The following is a 24,450-nucleotide window of genomic DNA, read 5'->3' as shown; positions in this document are numbered from 1 at the left end:
AATTATAGTTAAATAGGGTTGCAATTTACTTACTGCACTTGCAGATGCAAACTTCGACAATGGAATTGCTTCAGACTCTAAGGACAAAGCTGGCCTGCACACATTAGTAAATCAGCAAAGTCCCTGAAAGCGGTAACACGGGTGAATCGTCACCAGCGTTAGACACTTTGCCCTTTAGTAAATCTGCCCCCGAGTGTGTGTCCACTGTGCTTTCAAAAATCTGTTTAATCCAATGACACTCTAGGAACTACAGGGCAAATGATTCTGTTTCACTCCCTAATTGCTCCTTGCACAAGGTGTCTTGCAGCTGTACAAGCCTTAATTTATCTCTTACCTTGCCTGGCAAAGGATAAGGATGGTGCCAGGCTCATCATTGAGGGAATCTGTTAGGGACTATAGAATGAGACAGCATTGCTGTAACACTCAGTGGAGAGCCAGCTGGAAATTCACCCAATGTATATAGTATGTGCTAGATTCGCTCCCAGGCATGAGGCTGCTATTTTTAGAAGCTTTTTTCTTATTGCAGAGCAGAAGTGGGAGAGCTGCAAAGTGGTAAGGAGACAAAAAGCAAAAGGGAGAAAGCCCGTAAAATATAAAATACAAAAAAGAGGAAAAGCGGAATCCGACCACTGCATGAAAGCAGCAGCCCTTCAGAAGAGCGCAAGGTGAGTACATTTCTGCTTAGTTCTCCTTTAGTAATGATTTTTCCACACAATGGCTGTTCCCTGTGGCTTTGATATAAACAGACTAGGCCCAGCAACATGTGGATGATAGACTATAGCATTGCTTAATTCTGTGAGATTCCATCCATCTTCCATTATTTATCAAATAATAACACGACTCTGTGCAGTGATAAGAACACTGCAGGTCAAGCAAGCAAGCAATTCTACCAACGACCAGATTCAGCACCATGTTTAAAAGAACAGCTCTCACCGAGACACAAAGCTTCATTTGCTGCACTGTCCCCTCGCACAGTAGTATGGAAATAAATCACACGTTTGCATATGATCAGTGACATTGCATGTGCAGGTTTGCAAACTGTCGTGTGCTTCATCTCCCTTAAAAAATCCTTATCTACACTAACATCACTTCCTGACAGTCTGGCAGCATTAATGAATAGCTGTAACTGATCAACATTGTAACATTACTAATGGGAGCAGGACTTTAAACAAATTTTAAAACAACTTCCCAAAACTATTTGGCCTGGCCCATTCTCTGTGGATCACAACTTTTGCATAAAGGCTGCTCTTGCAGATGTAAAATGATGTAAGCAACTTAACAGTGCCTTCTGATTTTTTTTTTAAATTATCCCGAGGTAATGTCACAAATGTTAAACACATATGCAGTCAGCCTGATTATATTCAAGCCAGTCAATAAGATGTATCTGCATATAACTGAGATGTGCTTTGGGTCACAGTTAACATTTACACTTGTTTTATGAATGCCCCTATCTTCATTGATCAGTGTTTTGGGGGGAATAGGAATCATAACCATTTGCTTTTTAATTTAACGTGCAAGCTAAAGAGTAAGGGTTAGAGACATGTGAAGCAAGAAGTTGGGGTCTGGCTATAATATTAGACATCCATTCACTTCAATCTTTAAGGATTACATTTTTGGCTAAATAACTATACTAGAAATATTTCTTTAAATTACACTGCCTATCTGTTTACTAGTTACTGTTTTTTTCAGCAATTATGCAAAGCATGCACTTACTCTTAGTTGTTCAAAACATTGGTGACTGGTCCAGTAGGATAGATTAAGCAATTTAGCCATCCACATCTGTGGTCAATCTGTATAAATACCCTGCCTATTCACTTGCAAGAATACCATAGGATATTCCACCCTCAGCCCTTGTGTGGCTCACTTTACAAACTGTCATGGTAATGTAGTAAGTTTGCTTAGGCTAATTTATGAACGCAGCTGCAATTGTGTAATTGTGCAAAAATAGACACAAATGTTGCATGTATCAGTCATTCATTATAGGTACTTGGGCCTAAATACACTCCTTGCACTTCCACATATCTGTGCCAAGCAACAATGCGCCTGCTAGACAGCTCGGGAACCTCAACCCTGAATGTGACTGTAATGCCAGGGTTGCATCAATAGACGCAACAGACTCACATGCTAATAATGTTTTAACACGACATGCTAAAATTATGCACTTACAACAGCTTCCAACTTGTAAAAATGTATGCAAACATTTGGGCACAATTGAGGACAGTCCAAATCCAAACACAGCCACAATTACATTGGAATATGGGAAAAAATATGGGATTTGTCTCCGAAATTGCACTGTGCTCACTGTTATTGTGGTCGTAATTGACCCCTACGGTCTCTGTTACCTGTAATGCACCAAGCTAAACACATACCCAAAGCAGACACCAACTGAAAGGTTCAAAGTTCCTACTCAGCATAAGAGAGTTGGTCAAGAGAAACATAATATAATAATTGATCCTTTCAGCTTGAAAACGGAAAAGTTAGGCTAAGCATTTCTATGGAGGATAATATATCTTCAGATGTAGCAGTGGCTCTGCAGACCAAGAGAATGAACTCTGATGCTGATGTGATTCCTGTAACATCTTGGTCGGTGGGTTCTGTAACGGGGAAATGTTAATTATGTGATTCACTTTGTTAAGCATCCCCTGGTGTATTATAGCACTCATTTTATTCCTTGTTTGGTAAAAAATTGCACTGGTCACTGGATATTTCTACCACATGCTGCAACACTATAAACAAAGGTGCAGGTAACAAGTGCAGCTTTTGTATTATATGAGAGATATAATGTAAAAGATTTCAAACACTATAAAAATTAACAAGTCTTCTTTAAAAGTGAAAAGTACCCATTGGCAGGCAGCTGGCATCAAAACATCTTTCTATTCATCTCAGGCACTATTGCCTTCAGATCTTCAAACAGTTGCCTGCTGATTGGCCTTCCCAAATACTTATCCTGCTGATTTACATAGCAGACACCCCTAGGCCCGCTGTCGATCGTCGCCCCCATCCCCTCAGTTTTATTCGCTCAAATTTTCATCATCGGAACCAGGGCAATGGGGATTGGCACACAGGAAATTTAAGAAACTATCATATCTCCTGTGCATCCCCAGTGTTTATGTAGGTGTGATTGGACAGCATGCCGCCCCCTAAATCCAGCCGCCCTAGGCCCGGCCCTTGGTGGCCTCTCCACAAATCCGAGCCTGCATATGCTACAATGCCTGCACCATACTGCTCACTGAATCTACAGCAATAGACAAAATTAATTGAAATTATTTATTTTAAATTGGGTGTCAGATTTTTCACATTTTCCACCACCCATTTAATTATTTTAATTTAGCCATCATTAATGGGCTATTGTTCACAGTATCAGCCATTGATACTGATAGTTGTCTTGTACATTACTGTTTCTACTATATCCACACTTTGAGACCTTTTATCTGAGATTTAGCTTGGAGAAGTTGTCTGGCAAATCTTAGCTTTACATTATCGCATTACTTTTTGTCTTCGGTAGAAGCAAGGTACTAATTCAGATTTAAAGAGGCAGGACATGAAAAAATATATTTATCATAAAAGAGTTGTCAAATTTGTTATTTCGCCCATATTCGTTGTACAGAGTGCCAGACAGTATTTCAGTTTTTACAGATATTAGTGGTCAATTCAGCAATCCATGCAAAAAGCAGGGTTTGAAGATGCAGCCATGCCCTGCTCTTATCAACTGCCTATGGGCATGTGGCAGGCCTGGACTGGGAGTCAAAATAGGCCCTGTCATTCCAAGTACACAGAGGCCCAAACAGACCCCTACTAGCCCACTATATGGTAACTTTCTATGGAGCCATACAGCAGCCCCTCTGGCATTTGTCAGAACCCACAGATTGCCAGTCCGGGCCTGGCATGTGCTAAGTACAGGACCCTGATGTGGACAGTACCTCCTGCTGCTCCCTAACTTTAGCATGCAAAAGATGCTCAAGTTGGGGGTGAAGGGAGGATGCCTAAGCGCCTGCACCTCCTTTAGAATCAAGTGCAGCAAAACCCAAAACTTAATACAGTGGGCAAAGTGCAAGCACCCTTCATTTTTTCTGGTGCAGATATAGTGATAGGGGGACATCCCTCGTGGCGCAGGTGGTCATTATAGAACAGACACCCACAAGGTATTTTTCATCCAAAACTAGCTGAACTAATCCTCTGGTTAATGATAAGTGAATTGAGCACTATTATGTTAAGCAGCCTACACTAACGTAAAATTTAAACGGAATTGACATGGGGCATTGTAATTGAATATACAGTAACAAGCACCAACGGATTGTGAACTTTATTAATACAAACTATCAAACAAACAACCTCCATTGATTAATTTTTAGCAAATATAGAATGAATTGAAGTTGAAGTTGTAGGAATTCTGACAAAATGAATTGAAATTATTTATTTATTTATTTATTTATTTTTTATCGTTGAAGTGTAACAAGGTAGGCCACTTTTTAATAGATTATAAAACTTAATCTTAATACCAATAAAATTATTTTACATGATGTATAATCCCTGTAAAGTGTTGTGGAATATGTCAGCACTATTAAAATTAAAGTTTAAAAATATTAATTCCTTTCATTATCAATGGAGGGCAACTGAACAAGCTTCATTTTGTATACTCATGCAATTACTGCGTGTGTAAATAGTTAATTGCAAGCTAGATAAAGTATTTCTTATCTTCAAAATATCCATGGTGAGAAGAATAAAGGACTTTAGCTGCAATCTGTCAAATACATTTTTAATGCGCAGATAAATAAATGATTAAAGTTTCTAAAAATAACGCACTCCACATTCATTAGTGTCTAAATCTTCTTTTTCAGTTTGAAACCCAAATGTTTTCAATATGAAGAGTCATATTTGTCATATTGCTGTATGTGTTGAAAAGTTACTGAGGTGGAAGCAGTGCCAGCGACATGCAGAAGTCAATGTGATGTTTATCGGGTGCTTCCTTAGACTACATTCTAAATGCAGTTTATTTATTAAATTGTTAATGTGTTGATGTGAGTTGATACAAGCATTCTGTGAAGGTTTGGCCAATAATTTTAAGACAATTTTAAAACAAAAAAGGAGATCAGAATGGAGTAGAGAGAATGAGTTGAAGAATCAGTGGATCGGGGCTGCAGAAGAGATGTGGGTAATCAGGCATTATCACTGGCTTGACCACCACTGTTACTGTAGTGCCTTAGGGCTGGTTTCATTGGTCAATAGATGCATTTGCTCATTACTGATCTTTACATTAGTACTGAGTAGTGCCTTTGGGTTTGCTGATTATGCAATTATGAAATCATGCTTGATAATGAGGTTCTCCATATATCCATGTTTGGGGATTTGCAATAAATGTGATAACAGGCAGCTCAATAGTATGATGGATGGAAAGTTCTACATTTGAAGGCATTTTCCTAATGCCGTGTATCATGCAAAGTGTAATGTATAAATGCAAATCACCATTTTTTTCCCATTTGCCTTTTTTTAGCCTGCAGTCCACCATACCTGGCTTGTGTAAAAGCATTCATAACAAATGTGGTTTTTTCTAGGCACCTCCACAGTGATTAGAATCAGTATTCTCTTGGAGAATAGTCAAGGATAAATCTGACTCATTTCGCCGAAAAATCGCCACATGCATTGAAGTCTTTGGATGACAACATTTTTTTTTTGACACACAACAATTTTTTTCACCCATTGGAGTCTATGGGTGTCTTTTGGCCTGGTGGGCCGAGTGAAAGAGTTTGCTCATCACTATGGACAAATGCTCCTATTAGGAAAAAACTGCACAGCCCTGGGAGTTACAGTGTTACAACACTTAGATTCAGATCCAGAAATGTCACTCTACTGTCGATGTACAGCTTTAAATGTAACAGAGGGATTTCAGTCACAAAGGCCTGAACCTTTGCATGCAATCACAAGCCAAGCAACTGTCATTGTGTAAAGCTCCCCAAAGACGCGACGATTCTTCTTGCCGAACGACTGATTTTAGGGAAGCCTGACCAATCCTTCGAAATTATCGTGCGGTTAGTGGTATTCGAACGATCGTACATCTTACGATTTTTCGGCCGACATCTGTCGGGAAATTGATCGGCCAGGTCAAAAAATCTTTGTCGGTCCCAGTGCAATCTATCTATGTTTGCAGGGCCAAGCAGGCAGCTCCCCTTTGTTTTCCTGGCAAATTGGTCTTTTTAGTTGATGGTAAATTCATACGATTGTACGATCGTTCTGAGAAGATCGTGGTCTCACGATCAGGATCTGATCTTTTAAAAATCTCAACGTCTATGGCCAGCTTAAGTCAGTGTTTTCTTGCAACAATCCTCTGTCGAGCACACTCATACTCTGTGATTGTCATTGAACTTAGTGAGAGGAGGTTCCCATCATTTTGTTGCCTTCCTATTGGAAATCATTTAGGCAACTTAATGCTCTGAAGTGTGCCTTACTCTTAAGTATTCCCAAATTATAGGAACATCATCATCTTCATTTATTTATATAGCGCTAACAAGATACGCAGTGCTTTATCTTAGTTATAACAAACAGGGAATAAATGGAGGATAACAAACAAGGGTTTACAGAGTACAATAGAATCAGAGGACCCTATAAATTAGAGTTTACAAACTAAATTTTAGGGTACAATTGAGATATAAGGATTTTAGAAACAATTTTGTGATTTATGATACAGTAATAACTGATTAATTAAGGTACATTGAATAAGCTTCTTTAAACAGGTGGGTCTTTAATGAGCATTTGAAAGTTTGGAATGAAGAAGAAAGTCTGACAGCTCGAGGCAGAGAGTTCCAGAGAAAAGCAGAAGCACGACAGAAGTCTTGTAGACGAGAATGGGCAGAAGTGATAAGAGAAGAAGTGAGGTGAAGGTCAGAAGCAGAGCAAAGGTTGCATGAAGGAGAGTATTTGGAGATCAGAGATGAAATATAAGAAGGGGCTTCACTGTTAAGGCCTTGAATGTGAGTGTTAGTAAATTGAATTTGATTCTAGAGGAGATTAGGAGCCAGTAAATGGGCATGCATATGGGAGCAGCTGATGTTGAGTGGTGAGATAGATGAATGAGTCAAGCAGCCGCATTTAGAACAGATTGGAGTTGTGAAAGGTGACTTGTTGGAATACCTGTGAGGAGTAAGTTACAGTAATCAAGGTGGGAGATGATAAGAGACTGAATCAGTGTTTTGGTTGATTCTGAACTGAGATATGGTCGTATTCGGGCAATGTTGCGCAGTTGAATACGACAAGATTTTGCAAGTGTTTGGATATGTGGTGAAAAAGACAGATGTGAGTCTAGTATAACTCCTAGGCAGCGTGCCTGTGTGGTCGAATAAAAGGTGGTGTTGTTTACTGTGAGTGATATCTGAGGGACATGGGAACATGGGTGATATATTTAAAATGGCACACATAAATTGGATTCAGTAAGCTTAGAATGAATTGGGACAAAATGAAGAAAGACCTCCACTATACTTTACAAGTTGTGAAAGCATTATTAGCTTTAAAAGTATAACTTTTCACCAGTTATCCAACTTGCTTTCTCAATTCAGAATTGAGAAAACCAGTTGGATGACTGGTGAAACGTCTTCAAGAAAAAAACAACAAGTCCAGTTGATTTGAGTTATTTCCACAGATATACATTTTAAGAATGATTTGCAGGTGCTGCATGTTTGATATTTACATTACTGATCAGTCATTAAGCCTTTCATTGCCATGGGTAATGGACTCTATGCTACTGTCCCTAGCCTCCGTTCTTTAAACGACCATTCTTCCCCCTTCCCTAGGCAATGAGCAGAGGAGGAAAACAAGTGCCCCCAGGGTCTGATCAGCTCAAGAACCAAGAGAAACCACAGGCATGGAAGATTCATGACTGACGTTTTACCTGCTTAAGCTCTCCAGTGCCATGACTGCCATCTGGAGCAACATGGCAGCCCTTTTCCCCTACTGGTGACCCTCCTTAATCTTTAGTCTACTTGTCTGTGCCTAGGATATGGCATACACAGGCCCTGGCTAGGATTCATAATAAGCTCTGGTATTTCAAGTACACAGAGGCCCAAACAGCCCCCACCAGCCCAATAAATAGTGACAGTCTATGGCATCTTACAGCAGCCCCTCTGGCATTTACCAGAATCAACAGATTGTCAGGTCTGGGCAAAAATTGCATAGAAAAAACTATTTGAGAAGCAAACCACACACATATACACATTTATATATTATTTTTCACAGTGTAGAGTTTTTGTACATAAACATTTTCAATTCCATGAGCACTAGTCACACTGTATAAATAAATTTTTGTTTTGGTGATTTTTTGTCCCTGCTGCTGTTTTTTGGAGGTTTTTTACACAGCACATTGCGTAATTGTGTAAATTAGGAATCATGTCATAAATATTCCAAACAATTCCCGTAAATCGTCATTATTATAATATATATAATATATTATATAAATCCATAATTTATTCAAAAATGTATATTAAAAAACAATTCAGCATACTGACCCCATGATCCTCCACCTTACGTGTTTCGCACCCTCCGGTACATACTCATAGGGGATTATGAATAATTATTTGTGACATGTACCTTGGGAACCGGTACATTTCCCGTTAACTTTGGTCTTTTCAGATTGACCATTTAATAACCCCAAGTGCTAGAATTGTATATTAGGAATCAAACTATGTAGAAGACTCCTGGCTTTTATGTTGAAGATATTATAGCTTTGTATCTTTCTGTAAATAAAATGCTTTGAGTTGAAATTCAGAAATGCTGCTTTGCTATTAAGTTGTTTGGCTATTTCTAATAAAATAGCCCTGGCTATATGGCTAATGCGTGAATTTCATTTCTTGTGTCTCTGCTCAATACTTGCAAATATTTGCCCAATCAGGAAATGTGTTATTCTGTCATCCAAATCTGCTATTTAACTTTCCTTCAGTCTGTAATCTCACTTCTCAGGTGTCTGAAGTTTATTTGAAATTTCTCCAGGGCTATTCCCACAATGCTCTATAAAAAGGTAAAAAGAAAAGAACTTTTGATTGGAACTTTGTTTGAAGAGAGGTCATGCTACTAAGTTTTCTGCAGGCTAAATTCTATGGCATTAATTCAATAATATTGCTGTTGACGTTTTTTTTCGTATTTAACATATTTCATTGTTACACATAGCACAAGAGAGTAAATAATTTACAAATATAATATAAGTACAGGTAATATGGAAATTAATATTTGGAAAAATGCAGGTTACTCTTCCTCTCTGAAATCTGTTTTTGAAGTTGGTGTTTTTTTATGATAGACATTTAGCTGTATAATAATACCACTGGACACACAAATAAGAATTGCTGTTCAATGAAACCTAATGGTCCCTGTTGACCTAGCCAACCCTTCTTCTCCTGTCAGTGAGACAAAATATCAGGAATAAAATTCACAAATGTCACCTCAGCAAAGTCTCCTCCAGAGAGTGCATGGGCATCTTTCACTTTTTCAAAATGAGGTATCCAGGGAACGCTTAGATTCCTAGTCACTGGATGGCATCAGCGGAGCCAGAGTCTTTTTATTACTGAGGTCAATACTCTGTCTATCATTGTTCTCTTAAGCCCACACATTCTATTTGCAAAAAGTCAACACTGTAACATCGCCACCTTACCACCTTTCATGAAATAACTGAATAGAAAAATATAAGTTATAAAAATATGGATAACAATAAAAAATAATCTAGCCTTGTTGGTCCTAGCAACCAGTTCAGATTCTGAATTTTAGGCTAGATAGAAGTACAGTAGAAGAGAGAAGCAAAATAAAGAGGCGTTAAAAGTGAAAGAAAGAAAAAGAAAGAAAAAGAAAGAAAGAAAGATGAAGACCAATGCTAAATTGCTGTAAACAGGATAATTAGTATTAAAAGCAATAATACCATTAACCGCATTAAAAATCCCAACACACTCCAAAATATAACCAAGGGGTAAATCATAATGGGAGCTGTAGTCAAACTGCTCTTTATCTATATGTGCACTTTATCTAGAAGAAAGTATAGGGCTGTCATAATTCTATGTACTTTGTAAAGGCAGGCCACATAGTAGCCTCAACAATAAACCCAAGAAAAGTTTGTGTGGATTCTCATGCATTAAGAGACTTTGAAGACCCTTCAAGCACAATCATACAGATCTTTGCAGCAACAAGAGAAATGCATGGTAATCATATGGGAAAATAATATTTTGTTGTTCAGCTCTTTGGAGATTTGCAGCTCATTATGAAAAGTTCTGACTTGTTAGAGTAATGTGCTGAACTTGTTTATTGGGCAGCTTATTTCTGCAGTGCTGTATACATGAATCTAATGTCCATGGTAATCTGAACAGCTGTTATTTATCCCAGTTAGGCAAAGAAGTACCTTATAGAACCCATTCACAGATTGAGAGAATATTCCAAGATGGATTTTCCATGTCCTCATTAGGCAATTCAACACAGGGGGTGTCCAATCAATAATTCAAATCTATCAAATCTATCATCCATTATCAATCTATCTATCTATCTATCATCTATCTATCTATCTATCTATCTATCTATCTATCAATTTATCTATCATCTATCTATCTAGCTATCATCTATCTGTCATCAATATCTATCTATCATCTATCTATCTATCTATCTATCTATCTATCTATCTATCTATCTATCTATCTATCTATCTATCAATCTATCTATCTATCTAATCAGCTTCAAGTCTCAATTCTTTGACTGACTGGATATGCATCTAACTCAACTGATTAAGTGTTTAAACATAACATATAGGGGACTGTGGGGGGGCGTGGCTTGCCATGGAACGAGACACACGCAACTGATTGAGGCTCCGTGACTAAAGCCTATATTCAGCCCGAAATTCAGCAATCTTTCTCCTACATTTGAAAATCGGGTTGTCAACAGAGCACAGACAACTCTTGGTAAGCAGCGATGGGGGAAAAAAAGGAGAAGAAGCAGAAAACTACGCTCTCTCCTTACCTTCATAGAACTGCTGGCGCGGAAAGCTATGAAGGAACTGCGACACCATCGCATACTGGATCGCCTGCAAGGACGGAGCTTAACCATAGCCCAGGTTTGTCAAATCCTTGTTTAACTTCTCAGATATACTCACCAGAGGAGGCGCCTGTAACAGCTGAAATATTACAAGAGCAGCTGGCGCTGTTACACACGCAGCTTAATTCTTCCCTCGCACAGTCAATTACCACAGCAGTAGCTGCAGCTGTAAGGGATATGCAAAGAGATCTTACGGATCTGGGGGATCGCACTGATAAGCTGGAAACTTACACTGACGATATGGTTCAGAGAATGGCTAATTTGGAACACGATAATAATGATCTCAAAGAGGAGATTGACCAGCTTAGAGAGACTTGTGAAGACCTTGAGAATAGGTCTCGTAGGCAAAACCTGCGATTCAGGGGGATCCCAGAAGAAGTTTTGGGCCCTGATATCAATGAATATTTGATTGCTTTATTTGTGCATCTTAGCCCTGACACTCCATTAGACTTATGGAAATTGGATAGAGCACATAGATCGCTGGCCTCTAAACCTCCATCTACTAAGCCTCCGCGTGACATCATTGTCCGCTTTCACTATTATGAAAGCAAAGAAACCATATTGTCCAAAACACGTTCTGTGCACTCAGTCGATTTTCGCAACCACAAGATACAGATCTACTCTGACTTGTCGCCAGTCACCTTGGCCAAGAGGAGGGAGTTAAAGCCGGTAACTCAGATCTTACGAGACTGTAAAATACCATATCGCTGGGGATTTCCCTTCAAGCTGATTATTAGCTACAAAGGCCAAACACACATTTTAACCCATCCACGGAACAGCTGTAAACTGCTCAAGGCACTTGGCTTAAGGGCTAAGGACAATCAGGGATCAGATGGGGCGTCGCCACTCAAGGCCTCTCTTAACCCACAATGGTCCAAAGTCCCCGGCTCTCCTCGACTTTCTACTCTGGCACTATCACCCTCTCCCCAAAGAGAGGAACACCCTCCGTGAATATGCTTCCCTGCTGTCATTTGCCTGCTACCTGATTTGCTACCGAAGTTGGGCTTTTCTTCCTGTAATGAACGGAAGGCTTGGTCACCTTGGTTCTCGATCTTTTGTTGGAACTCTCTACTTCCATGATTCGACATGGTATCCCCCATAATGGGAGTCTGGAGTCTCCTATCAGACCCACTCGTGACTGTCATCATGACGATTGGATCTGGTTATTTTTTGTTTTCACCTTTACAATTTTATCTTTACAGTTTAAGAGGGTCTTTATTGGACTAACCCTCAAAATTTTTCGAAGGCTGTTTGTAAGGTCTGTTGTTTTTGTGATGCTTTTTTATGTTACTGAATTTTCACTTTTTTACGCTTTACGTATAATGCTCTATTTGTGTGGGAATAGAATGTTTCATACATGTCTTTTTGTTTTAAGGCTTGACATTATGACTAATTTCAGGCATCAAACATGCCGCAATGATTATATGTTATTGGCCGAGTTATTCCAACTTTTGATGGTTACCATAGCTACACTTATTATAGCAAATTATTATGGCTATAATAATTTCCATTAATGCCAAAGGTCTGAACACAATGAGCAAACGTTATTTGGTTCTAAAAGAACTTAGAAGTTTGAAAGCAGATATTGCTTTTATTCAAGAGACCCATTTTCAGAGGGATAAACCATATAAACTGCAATCCAGATACTACCCTACTGTGTATTATGCCTCTGGGCCTTACAAAACAGCAGGGGTAGCCACGCTTATCCATAAAGATTGTCCTCTGGTTGTAGACCGAACTCACTGTGATCCTAATGGACGCTACATAATTTTGATAGGAAAATATATGGAAACCCCGATAACTTTATGCAATATTTACTCTCCTAATAGGCATCAGATCAGGTTTTTACGTAATATTATTAATAAATGTTCAGCTTGCAGCCCTACCTATCAAGTGATTGGAGGCGATTTCAATTTAGTTTTTTCCCAAATTAGGGATCGTGATCGCCCCTCACCAGACCATTCAGCACATATTCACTCTCGTGAATTTAGGAGGCTACTTAATCAGTCTGCTCTTTTTGATAGCTGGCGTACTGACCACCCACGGGATACCCAATTTACTTTTTATTCCCCGGTATACAAAACCCATTCCCGTATAGATTACTTTCTAATATCGCATGCTTGTCTCCATCTACCATACACCAGTAAGATTCACCCTATAACTTGGTCCGATCACTCTCCCATTTCTTTAACTCTAGATTTAGTGAGGTTACCTCAGCGGGAGCCTCATTGGCGTCTTAATGAAACGATCCTACATGACCCGGATACATTCGAGCAGATAGAAATAGCTCTTAAAGACTATTTTCGTCTGAATGAGGGCACAGTACAGAATTTGTCTACTTTATGGGAAGCCCATAAAGCGACGATTAGGGGTCATATTATATTGCTATAACATCCCGTAAAAAAAAACAGTCCCAATCCAGATATCTGACTCTACAGAATCAGCTCCTAACTCTTGAAGTGCAATATGGTAACTCCCGTTCAGAACGGCTTTTAGCACAGATTTTGGAATTAAGGCAACAACTCTCATTACTTAAACGTAAAGATACGGAAAAGGCTATTTTATGGACGAAACAAAAGTTTTATGAACAGGGGGATAAACAACACACTCTATTAGCTAGGAAACTTAAGGAACATAAAATTCGAGCTCAAATTTCTTCGATTAAACTCCCTTCAGGTCAACTTACATATAACCCGGAAAAAATAGGAGATATGTTTCATGAGTATTACTCACGTTTGTATAATTTAGACCCGAATAATTCTACGACAACTCCCCTAAATCAGAGGTCAGCCCCTCTGGATGGTTTTTTGGCGGAAGCCAACCTACCTAAGTTGTCCGAGGATGATAACGAGACCTTAAACAGCGTTATTTCTGCTGAAGAATTGGCTTACGCCCTTAAGAATATGCCAAACGGGAAATCGCCAGGCCCTGATGGCTTCACTTACAAATATTATAAATTGTACTCACATATACTCAGTCCATATTTACTAAAACTTTATAATGAGTTTCTTGCAGGATCCCCTATCCCAGTATCAATGGTGGGTTCTCATCTCACACTTATCCCTAAAGAGGGGAAGGATCCAAATCTTTGCTCCAGCTATAGACCTATAGCTCTTCTTAATTCGGACCTCAAATTGTTTTCCAAAATTTTAGCAAATAGACTTGCCCCCCTACTTCCTAGATTAATTCATGAAGATCAGGTGGGTTTCATACAGGGGAGACAGGCGGGGGACAATACCAGAAGAGCTATAGATCTAGTTGAGATCCTGAACAGGAGATCCACTCCGGCGATCATTTTGAGCTTAGATGCGGAGAAGGCTTTTGACCGCCTGAATTGGGCCTATTTATTTTCTCTGCTATCCCATCTTAATTTCTCTGGACCTTTTTTAACTGCTATTAAAAGTCTATATAGCTGCCCCACTACGCAATTAAAACTGTCAGGACAATCATCTAAATACAGCACTATAACGAATGGTACTAGGCAGGGTTGCCCTTTGTCCCCTCTCCTGTACGCGTTAAGCATTGAACCCCTAGCAGCGATTATAAGACAATCTCCGGATATTTCCGGAATAGACCTAAAGGATTCGACTTATAAGATCTCACTTTTTGCTGATGATGTCTTGCTGACACTGACTAATCCGCTGATTTCTCTCCCTAACTTGCATAAAATTTTGGACACCTATAGTGAGCTTTCTTATTATAAAGTCAATGTCAGCAAGACGGAGGCTCTCCCTTTGAATATCTCACAAGACTTATTGGCGCAGCTTCGTACTGCCTTTCACTACAGATGGCAAAACATATCCATCTCCTATCTTGGAATACAAATCACTTCAAAATATACGGATCTGTTTAGATGTAATTATACCCCTCTCCTTCACTCAATTACATCTATGTTGGAAACCTGGTCCAAATACTCCCTATCTTGGTTTGGTAGAATATCGGCTATCAAAATGTCAATTTTGCCAAAACTTCTATATTTATTTGAGACCCTCCCTGTCCTAGTTTCACTGAAGACCCTCAAGGACCTTCAAATGTTATGTCATCGGTTTATTTGGGGTAATCGGAGACATAGAATCTCGAAAACTGTTCTTACTACGCCCTGTAGGCTAGGAGGTTTGGGTGTTCCTTGTTTTCGTAGGTATTATGAAGCAGCCCATATTCGGCAGCTTTTAGCTTGGACGTGGTGGAATTCAAAGCTTAGATGGAGCTATATTGAGAACTGCATGACGAACGAGTATCATTTGAATTCTATCATATGGTCAGGGAAATGCCATTCAATTAGACGATCTCCGCTGCTCTCCTCGTCTCAGCACACACTATCTGTCTGGTATGCAATTAGACAAAAATATAATCTTATGTCGCCCAAATCACTTAACTCGACTTTTCTTGGTAACCCGGAATTTCTGCCAGGGACCCAATCTGATTTTATAGATACGTGGAAAGATACAGGCCTTACTACAATAGGGGACTTATTGGATCCCTTATCTAAAGAGATTTTAGATTATAACGTTCTTCTCCATAAAACATCACAGCGGCCTTTGAAACTTTTTGAGTTTTTTCAATTGCGGCATTTTGTTAAACCATATAGTGATAGTGCAAAAGTGGCCAGGCGGACGTGTTTTGAGTTAATTGCTATGAGAGGTCTTCCACAAAGGGGGCTCATTTCTAAAATATATCAATTGTTATCCGACCCGCAGGTAGACCCACCTCCTAGACATCCTTATATGGTCAAATGGGATATGCAACTTCCACAACCCCTTTCGGACCAAGAATGGGCATCAATTTGGGATAATGCGAAACGTGTTGTCACGTGTTCGAGACAAAAAGAGCACATTTATAAAATCCTTATGTTTTGGTACCTTACTCCTGCCGCTCTTCATGCTTTTTTCCCGGATCACTCTCCACTCTGTTGGCGGAACTGTGGGGGCATAGGCACTCTACCACATATATTTTGGACATGTCCGGTAATACAAGCTTTCTGGTCCGAGGTGTCGGGTATCCTGAGTAGAATACTGCAAGAGCCTACGCTGGCTGATTTGAGCACTTTTCTGTTAGGTAAACCGTTTCCCAAGGTGCGGAAATCTACCCAGGTTTTAATTAACCATATTCTTACTGCTGCTCGACTATCTATAGCATTTCATTGGAAATCTGCTATCCCCCCATCCTTAACAGAGTTGAAAAGGAGAGTGGAGTCTAACAGAATATTTGAACAGGGTATAGCAATATTGCACAACCGGGTTCCCCAATCCTTAACAATATGGTCTCCCTGGGTGTTGTTACATTCTGATGACTGACCTTTGATGGACTGTAATGATGCTTTGTCTTTGTTAGGTCCTTTTTCTTTTACTTGCCTTATGTCATTCTCCCACATGATTGTTTTGCTTTTCTTACATTTCTTATTGTTACGTTTTTTCTTTTTTCTTTCTGATGGTTGTATGACTCTATTGCATTTTGCCTTTGACACAAACTTTGTGTATTATGCTACACGCGTAATGGTATATTTGTATTTGTATTTTATACTGTCTCGTAACATTGTGATTGTCAATAAAAATCTAAGTTACAAAAAAAAAAAAAACATAACATATATAGATGGGGCTATGATGTGTTGTTCTGCATTTGTGGTACACTGGATGGTGGAGTGCTACAATGCTCAGCATCATTACACCAACCCAGTTATTGGGGGGGGGGGTGATAACCTTTATTTCTTCTAGATTTTGGCTGCTTAAGCAAGACCAGGATCAGATGTTGGTGGCTATAACTTAGTCTTCCAAACATACTGGCTAAATGTATTCATGGATTACTTTTTCCAGTTTAATTATGTATTATGTTTGTATATATTATCTTTATTGGAGCATTTCTTGGCACCATCCTACTGTACATCTATTGATACTGTTCCAGGACACTGAATTTATAGCCAATATTATACAAATGAACATAAACGAGTACTTTTACATAGCAAGAGTACAGTCCTCTAGAGAGATAAGAAAAGCTGCAATCTGTCACAGTTCTAAACACTAATTAACAGACCATCTTGCATTGATTGAGAAATAGCAAATGCTCCCAATTATAATTTGTTTCCAAACTTCTGATGAGTTTTAGTTATGTATATAAATTTCTTTAAAATACCTCTGCAACAATGCAGACATCACCCTGGGAATAGAGGCAGCTAGCTGTTTATTCATATTACTTTTTTTTGGATATCTCTAGATGTTTACACCCTATAGGATGCAAAAGAACATGAAGCAGACTCTCTGCGTAGGGAGGCCTCCATGTGTGGGAGAGAAGGCTATATTATGAATTGCCAAACAACATATTTTTCTACTTAATGGGTTATTGCTAATACACGACATCTGTCCACTCACAACAAAGTTGCATTTTTTTGAATTTCATATATTTTCCAAGTACAGAATTTCAGTGGTCCAGAAAGGTGGTCAACGGCAGTTCTGATTAAAAAAAAAAAAGGTTACAATATTGGTGAATATATAATCTGAGCATGTAAACCAACTGTGTAATATAGCTTATTGTCAAGGGAATTTTTGAGAAGTAACTTACACTATATGGCTATTAATTATTAGCATTATCCACATAAAGAAATTAGCTTTTTTTCCAAATCAGATTAATTAGCAAGCAGCAGCAATCAGCCTTTGGCCGTACATGTTTCCATTGTGTTATAGTACTAAAAAATTGCTAATACTGACCAAAGACAGGTGCAGATACTGCATAATATAGGTTGCTGTCATGCCTCTGTCCTTGGCTAATAATTAGTTGAAATAATTAAACCGTTGCAGGATTCAGTGAGGGGTTGCACAAAATGAACAGTGTTAAAAGATTGTGTTAACTAATTTTGATTAGCGTGTGGGAGTGAAAAAAAAAATCTTTCAGGTCTTTTATCGGGAGAACAAAGCCAGCTTTCAATGCACTGTTTTTATGCATTAGCAATTTGACAGTGTGCAACTGAATATAACTTAATATGCTTAACCAGCAGCTCTGAGTTGAAACAGATGAACCAGTGATGTCCATATTGTTTGAGTAAAGAGGCTCACAAGATGAACACCCCTGACTTTAATTAAAGTGTCAAAGGTATGCTTAAGTAAATGATTGAAAACAGTTTCATTTTAAGCTGATCATACACAATTAGATCTTTTACCAGATATGCCTACCTTGAGTGGGCGATATCAGGTTTAATATGTTTGTTGTCTCTAGAGCCAAACAATCGTATTACAATGATCAGAGTAAGGACTGTTTCAACTAAGCCAACTTGGTCCTCAGTTAGACAGGAAAATCAAACCTGTCCGATTGACATCTGGACATTTTTCAGCCAGATATTTGTTGGATGCAAATATCTGCAGGGCCCCATACATGGGCAGATAAGCTGTCGACCCGAATCGGCAGGTTAAATCTGCCCGCGTATAGCACTTTTACTACAGTAAAGGTGGCTTCCATGAGGATAATTTAAGCCTTTTCCATCAAATAAATATTTGAAGGATTGCTATCATGAGTCTATTAGAGGAATACTTCCTTGGAATACTAAAAGTGATTATTGTTGTAAGTTACTAAAGCAGAACAGTTATTTTCAGTTACATCATAATCTACTCCCTCGCTAAGCTCTAATAGACTCATGATAACAATCTTTGATGGGGAGGGCTTAGATCATCCTCGTGGAAGCAAACTTTACTATGGTCATAGAGGGAATTTTGCATTCCAAATCTGATTAGCAAATCAAGAGGCACAGGCAGGGCCGGATTTACATAGTGGGCACCCCTAGGCCCACTGCCGTTCGTCGCCCCTGTCCCCACCCCTTTATTTGTGCAAATTTTCATCATCTGCACTGGAGAAATGGGGAAATTGAAAAAATGATTGTATCTACATCCCTAGTGATGGGCGAATTTATTCTCCAGCGAATAAATTCGCAAAACGCCCGCAAAAATTCGCCTGAAAAAATTCGAGACGCCGGCGCCGTTTCACGAATTTTTCGCCGAATTTTCCGGCAAAGCGAAACGGCGCAAATTCGCCCATCACTATTCATCCCCAGTGTTTTTGAATAAATGTGGGTGTGGTTGGGCAGAATGCCGCCCCCCTAAAATCCTGCCGCCCTAGGCCCGGGCCTAGGTGGCCTTTCCACAAATCCAGGCCTGGGCACAGGCAGCAAAAGTGGCTCCCATACTGGCCCCCTAAGGACATAAAAAGTGATGGGTTTGGGGTTACAGCCTGAGAGAGAGCTGGGGTGAATACTTATGTAGTCTTTGAGTGAGAGTAACAAGAATAGTTTTATGCAGTTTGTAACATTATTAACAGTTCAGGGTGCTTAAATTGTTGATCCTAAAATTAGATGCTGAAGGTTGGAGCAATACTTCTATGGGAGTTTTATGTCATCTATCGTTTTCAAGAAGTCTCCTAAAAAACAATATTTTAAAAGGACTTGTATGGTTATGTGCAGTGCTGCAAACATACTCATATATCCCATGTATAAACTGTAAAACACTAAGAGGATGTTCTACTGAGAAAAGAGATATGCAGCTTATTACATCCATTGAAAATCTATTATAGGAGCACCAGCAGCTGTAGGAGATCATGTAAATAATAAAACACTACTTTATTGTTCTGTGCTATTTACACTACATGTGCTATTTACACCATCTGTCTCAGCCTTTTACATGCAGGTTTTCTACTGAATCCCTCTAGTATAGCACTATAACTCTATAGCACCTAGTAATCTGCTATAGAAAATCTCTGAGAAAATCCAGCAACATTAGTATTGCATACACTTGTCTAATGTCTGTAACACATTTGAAAAGGTACTAGATATGGAATGGCAAAGTTGCTGTGAATCCTATTTCTGCTATTTCTATGCTGAACGCCTTAAAAAATCATGGCCATGTACTGTAGGTTTTTTCTGTTTCACTTTAATAATGTTGATCCACTAACTTGTTTGCTGTTTTAGACACTGTGTATGCTTTCCTACATTTATTTATTAAAAGGCAAAGGTGCAATAACCAATAGCATTTTGCACCCAATCTTACTCTCTTAACAAATTGCTGCAGGTCTATGCAGTCCATTTCAGAGCAGCTAGCCCATGTATACCCCCTGTGTTTAGCAGTGCTATATGCAGAAGGGGTTGCCAGGAATGGGAACATTGCTGATTCCCCGATCTCTGCTGATTCCCTATCTTGCACATCATTCAGATGCACATGTTAAGAAGCAGACATGCTCTGTGCATACACACTAAGGGGTCCTGGGTCTTGTTAAATGATCCCTAGCCTCTTTTATTACAGAACCCCATATAGCATTTGGCAGCAAAGTCATGAAACAATAATGAGGTTTATATACGAAAGCTAATGCAAAGCATAAAATATTATTTTATTATTATTATTATTATTATTAACATGTATTTATATAGCACCAACATATTGCGTAGCACTGTAAAGTAAATGTGATTATACAACTAAATCACATGAATTATATACAAAGAACATATGGAGTTACATACATCACAATCAATACCGGTACAAAAGGTGAGGAAGGCCCTATGCAAAAGAGCTTACACTCTAAAGGGAAGGGAGTAATACACAAGGTGTGGGAGTGGTCAAGATTGAATTTAAGTGAGTGAGAAATGTGGTACTGTATGTGGTGTTGCATTTGGTAGTGAAGCAGAGTGAGGGTAGGCTTCTTGAAAATAAGTGAATTTTAAGTGATTTCTTGAAAGCAGAAAGGTTGGGAGAAAGTTGGACAGACCGTGGGAGAGAGTTCCAGAGGAGGGGTGCAGCCCTTGCAAAGTCTTGAATGTGAGCATGTGAGGAGGTAATGAGAGAAGAGTTGAGTAGCAGGTCAGTAGAAGAGCGTAGTAAGCTGTTGGGTGAGTATATAGAGATGAGTTCAGAGATGTAGGCTGGGGCAGAGTTATGAAGAGCTTTGAATGTCAGGGTTATTAATTTGAATTTGATTCTGAAAGGTAGCGGAAACCAGTGCAGGGATAGACAGAATGGCGAGGCAAAGGAGGAGCGGTTGCTGAGGTGTATGAGCCTCGCAGCAGTGTTCATTATGGACTGGAGAGGTGACAGTCTCTGGAGGGGAAGGCCAATTAAAAGAGAGTTACAGTAGTCTAGAAGTGATATGATGAGAGAGTGAATAAGAATTTTGGCAGCATCTTTGGTGGAAGTGACATGATTTAATAAGTGACTGGAGTGAATGACAGGGCAGAATCTAGGATAACCCCAAGGCACCGGGCCTGGGGAGAGGGGGTGATAGTGGGATTGTTAGCTATGATGGATACTTCCGGGATGTTACTGGTGTTAGTTGGAGGAAAGAGAACGATTTCAGTTTTAGAGAGATTTAATTTAAGGTAGCATTGGGACATCCAGGTAGAGATAGCGGACAGGCAGGAGGAGACGCGAGTTAGGAGTTCTGGGTTGAGATCAGAAGATGAGAGATAGAGTATCGTCAGCATAGAGGTGGTAGTGGAAACCATATGAGTTGATTAATTTGCTGAGGGAAGAAGTATAGAGGGAGAATAGTAATGGTCCCAGGACAGAGCCTTGAGGAACCCGACAGAAAGAGGTAGGGGAGAAGATGCTACTCCATTGTAGGAGACACTGATGGAACGATTGGAGATGTAAGAAGAGAACCAGGACAGGGCTGTGTCACAAAGGCCAAGCGAATGGAGGTACTGGAGGAGGAGAGGGTGATCTACAATGTCAAATGCAGCTGAGAGATCAAGCAGTATTAGTAGTGAGAAGTGATTGTTGGCTTTAGTGGTTAAAAGGTCATTAGTTAGTTGAGTCAGGGCAGTTTCCGTGGAGTGTTGTGGCTTAAAACCAGATTGTAGGGGGTCCAGCAGGTTTTGTCAGAGAGGAATGAGGTTAGTCGGTTGTAGACTAGGCGCTCAAGTAGTTTAGAGATGAAAGGTAGCAGAGAGATAGGTCGGAGGTTGTCAAGATTGGAGGGATCAAGAGAGGGTTTTTTCAGAATGGGGGTGACAAGAACATGTTTTAGTTGAGAAGGAAACAGTCCTGTTGAGAGTGTAAGATTAAATATGTGAGTTAAGGCTTTGATTAGACAAGGATTGGTATTGCGGAGAAGTTTTGAGGGAATTGGATCGAGTGGGCAGGTGGTAAGGTGAGAAGAGGCCAAAAGCTTTGAGACTTCCTCATCAGTGACAGGGGTGAAGGAGCACAGGAAAAACTGGGGAGTGTGGAGGGAGGGTAGTGTAATGTCAATTTTGTTTTTGAAGTGCTCAGCAATATCTTGAGTAGAGACAGATGTGCATGGAGGGGGTGGAGAAGGGGAAAGGAGAGTGTTGAAGGTGGAGAAAAGTTGTGCTAGTTTTTTAGAAAGGGAGTTAATGAGTGAAGTAAAGTATGTTTGTTTGGCTTGGAAGAGGCTGGTGTTATAGGAGCGCAGGGCAGATTTGTAGTTCCAAAAGTCTGATTCTGAGCGGGATTTGCACCAGCGACGCTCAAGTGCACGTGAGTGTCTTTGGAGTGCTTTTGGATGAGCATTATGCCAAGGTTGAAGTGGTTTGGGTCTAGCACGTTTAGTTTTTATAGGAGCAAGCTCATTGTGGGCAGTGGTGAGAGTACTATAGTAGACAGAGGTAGTAACATTAGGACATGAGATGGCTGAGATATTAGAGTGAAGAGAGTCAAAGGAAGAAGAGAGATGTGACACGTCTACAGCTTGCAAGTCACGGTAAGTACATGTTTGGGGAGTAGCAGGGGTGAGGAGGGAGTTAGTGAGAGTTGAAATGTGAGCATATTGTGATCAGAGAGGGGAAATGGTGAGTTAGTAAAATTGGAGGTTGAACAGAGTCTGGTAAATATGAGATCCAGAGTGTTACCATTGGAGTGAGAGGGGGAGTCTGAGCACAAGGATAAGCCTAGGGAGGAGCATAGTGAAAGAAGTTTAGAGACAGAAGGGTTATTAATGTTGTTAACACATACAAATTGTAATTTTTTTAACCGTCGTGTTTTTCCCCAGAAATATAGAGTTATAGTTGATACTTGCTTGGTAGCAAACGCCACCATTTGAGTTGCCAGTTCAAGTGCAGGATCATTAATATAGTGTTTGTGTCATGTACTAGGTGCAAGTCACTTGTGTGTGTAAACACAACAAGCTAAAGGAAATGTGGGAATAACACTTCCTTCAAGGCAGATGTTAATTACATGGCTTCCTTGTATCCTGGGCCCTATACCTTGCACCTGGAGTACATGCAGGCTGAACCGATGCACTGATAATGTGCAGTTGAGCGTGTATAGGCAAGTACCTTTGTGAATGGTGTTAAAGCATGTGCTAAATAACACTCAGTTTTGTGCTTTAAACTTGCAGTCTTTAGATGGGCATTCCTAATTTAGTTACCCAGTAGAGGTGTGCAACGCCGAAACGTCGATTTGTTAAATAATAAATAATAATTTTTTTGCAAGACCCTGTTGTGCAACAGCCTTTATTTACTGAATTTTTATACATATATTCTGTTAGCACCAGGGCAACAACCCAGATAAGTGAGTGCACGAGGCATCTTATGATTTTGTTTATATATATATATATATATATATATATATATATATATATATATATATATATATATATATATATATATATATATAATACACAAAAGCCATGAACATCTTGTAAATTATATCCTTATAAACGGTGAGTTCTGATGTAATTTCTGTCACATGACTCACAGAAACTTGTGTATTATAATAAATAAAGTACCCCCAGTTGCAAAATATGAGGATATTAGAAGTTACCTCGGTGTTCCATGACCTGTATATGGTCATGAAACTCCTCTGTAACTTATAATATCCTCATATTTTACAAGAGGGGTACTTTATTCACTATATATTTATCAAATAATGTACACCTTACTGTAAAATATAAGGATATTATAAGTTACCAAGTTACGGGTTCAATGACCATATAAAATAACTTCAAATATCCTTATATTTTACAACAGGGAGGTTCATTATTTATTATAATGCACAAGTTTCAGTGAGTCATGTGACTATTATAACATAAGCTCTGTTTATAAGGATATAATTTAGAGGATATTCAAATATTATTAGATAGTTATAATAATACTAACATGTCTTTAAAGCTTTTCCGATGCTGAATCAAATCCTACACTAGTTAAAAATAACATGTTTAGTCATACACCATATACACAAACACACACACATAGAATTTTATTTATTTATCAAATGAAGGAAGTCTTTTGTGTGAGAAAAATAAGTCTATTTCTATAGCCATGTGAATAACTGCACAGACAATGCACCTGTACTAAAGTGACTATATTTACAGCATAAAAATAAATTACTAGTGCCAGTTTGCAGCAGCCACAATCACAAAACAAGCGACTTCACAAATTCAATTACTGGCAGTAACCAAAATTTCAGGCAAATAGTGTGT

At 39.2% G+C, this 24,450-nt stretch overlaps 1 protein-coding gene across 1 annotated transcript in view; it reads left to right on the top strand.

The window, feature by feature from the left end:
• Positions 1 to 361: 361 nt before the first annotated feature.
• Positions 362 to 24,450, top strand: part of cplx2.S (complexin 2 S homeolog) — a 96,932-nt gene continuing 72,843 nt past the window's right edge. The window contains exon 1 of the mRNA XM_041588696.1: positions 362 to 665. The gene's annotated coding sequence lies outside the window, so the exon portion shown is untranslated. The remainder of the gene's footprint in view (positions 666 to 24,450) is intronic.

Source organism: Xenopus laevis, chromosome 3S, assembly GCF_017654675.1.
Source record: "Xenopus laevis strain J_2021 chromosome 3S, Xenopus_laevis_v10.1, whole genome shotgun sequence".
Lineage (NCBI taxonomy): Eukaryota > Metazoa > Chordata > Amphibia > Anura > Pipidae > Xenopus > Xenopus laevis.
Note: the sequence above shows the minus strand (reverse complement) of the source record. Positions and strands in the feature narration are given on the sequence as shown.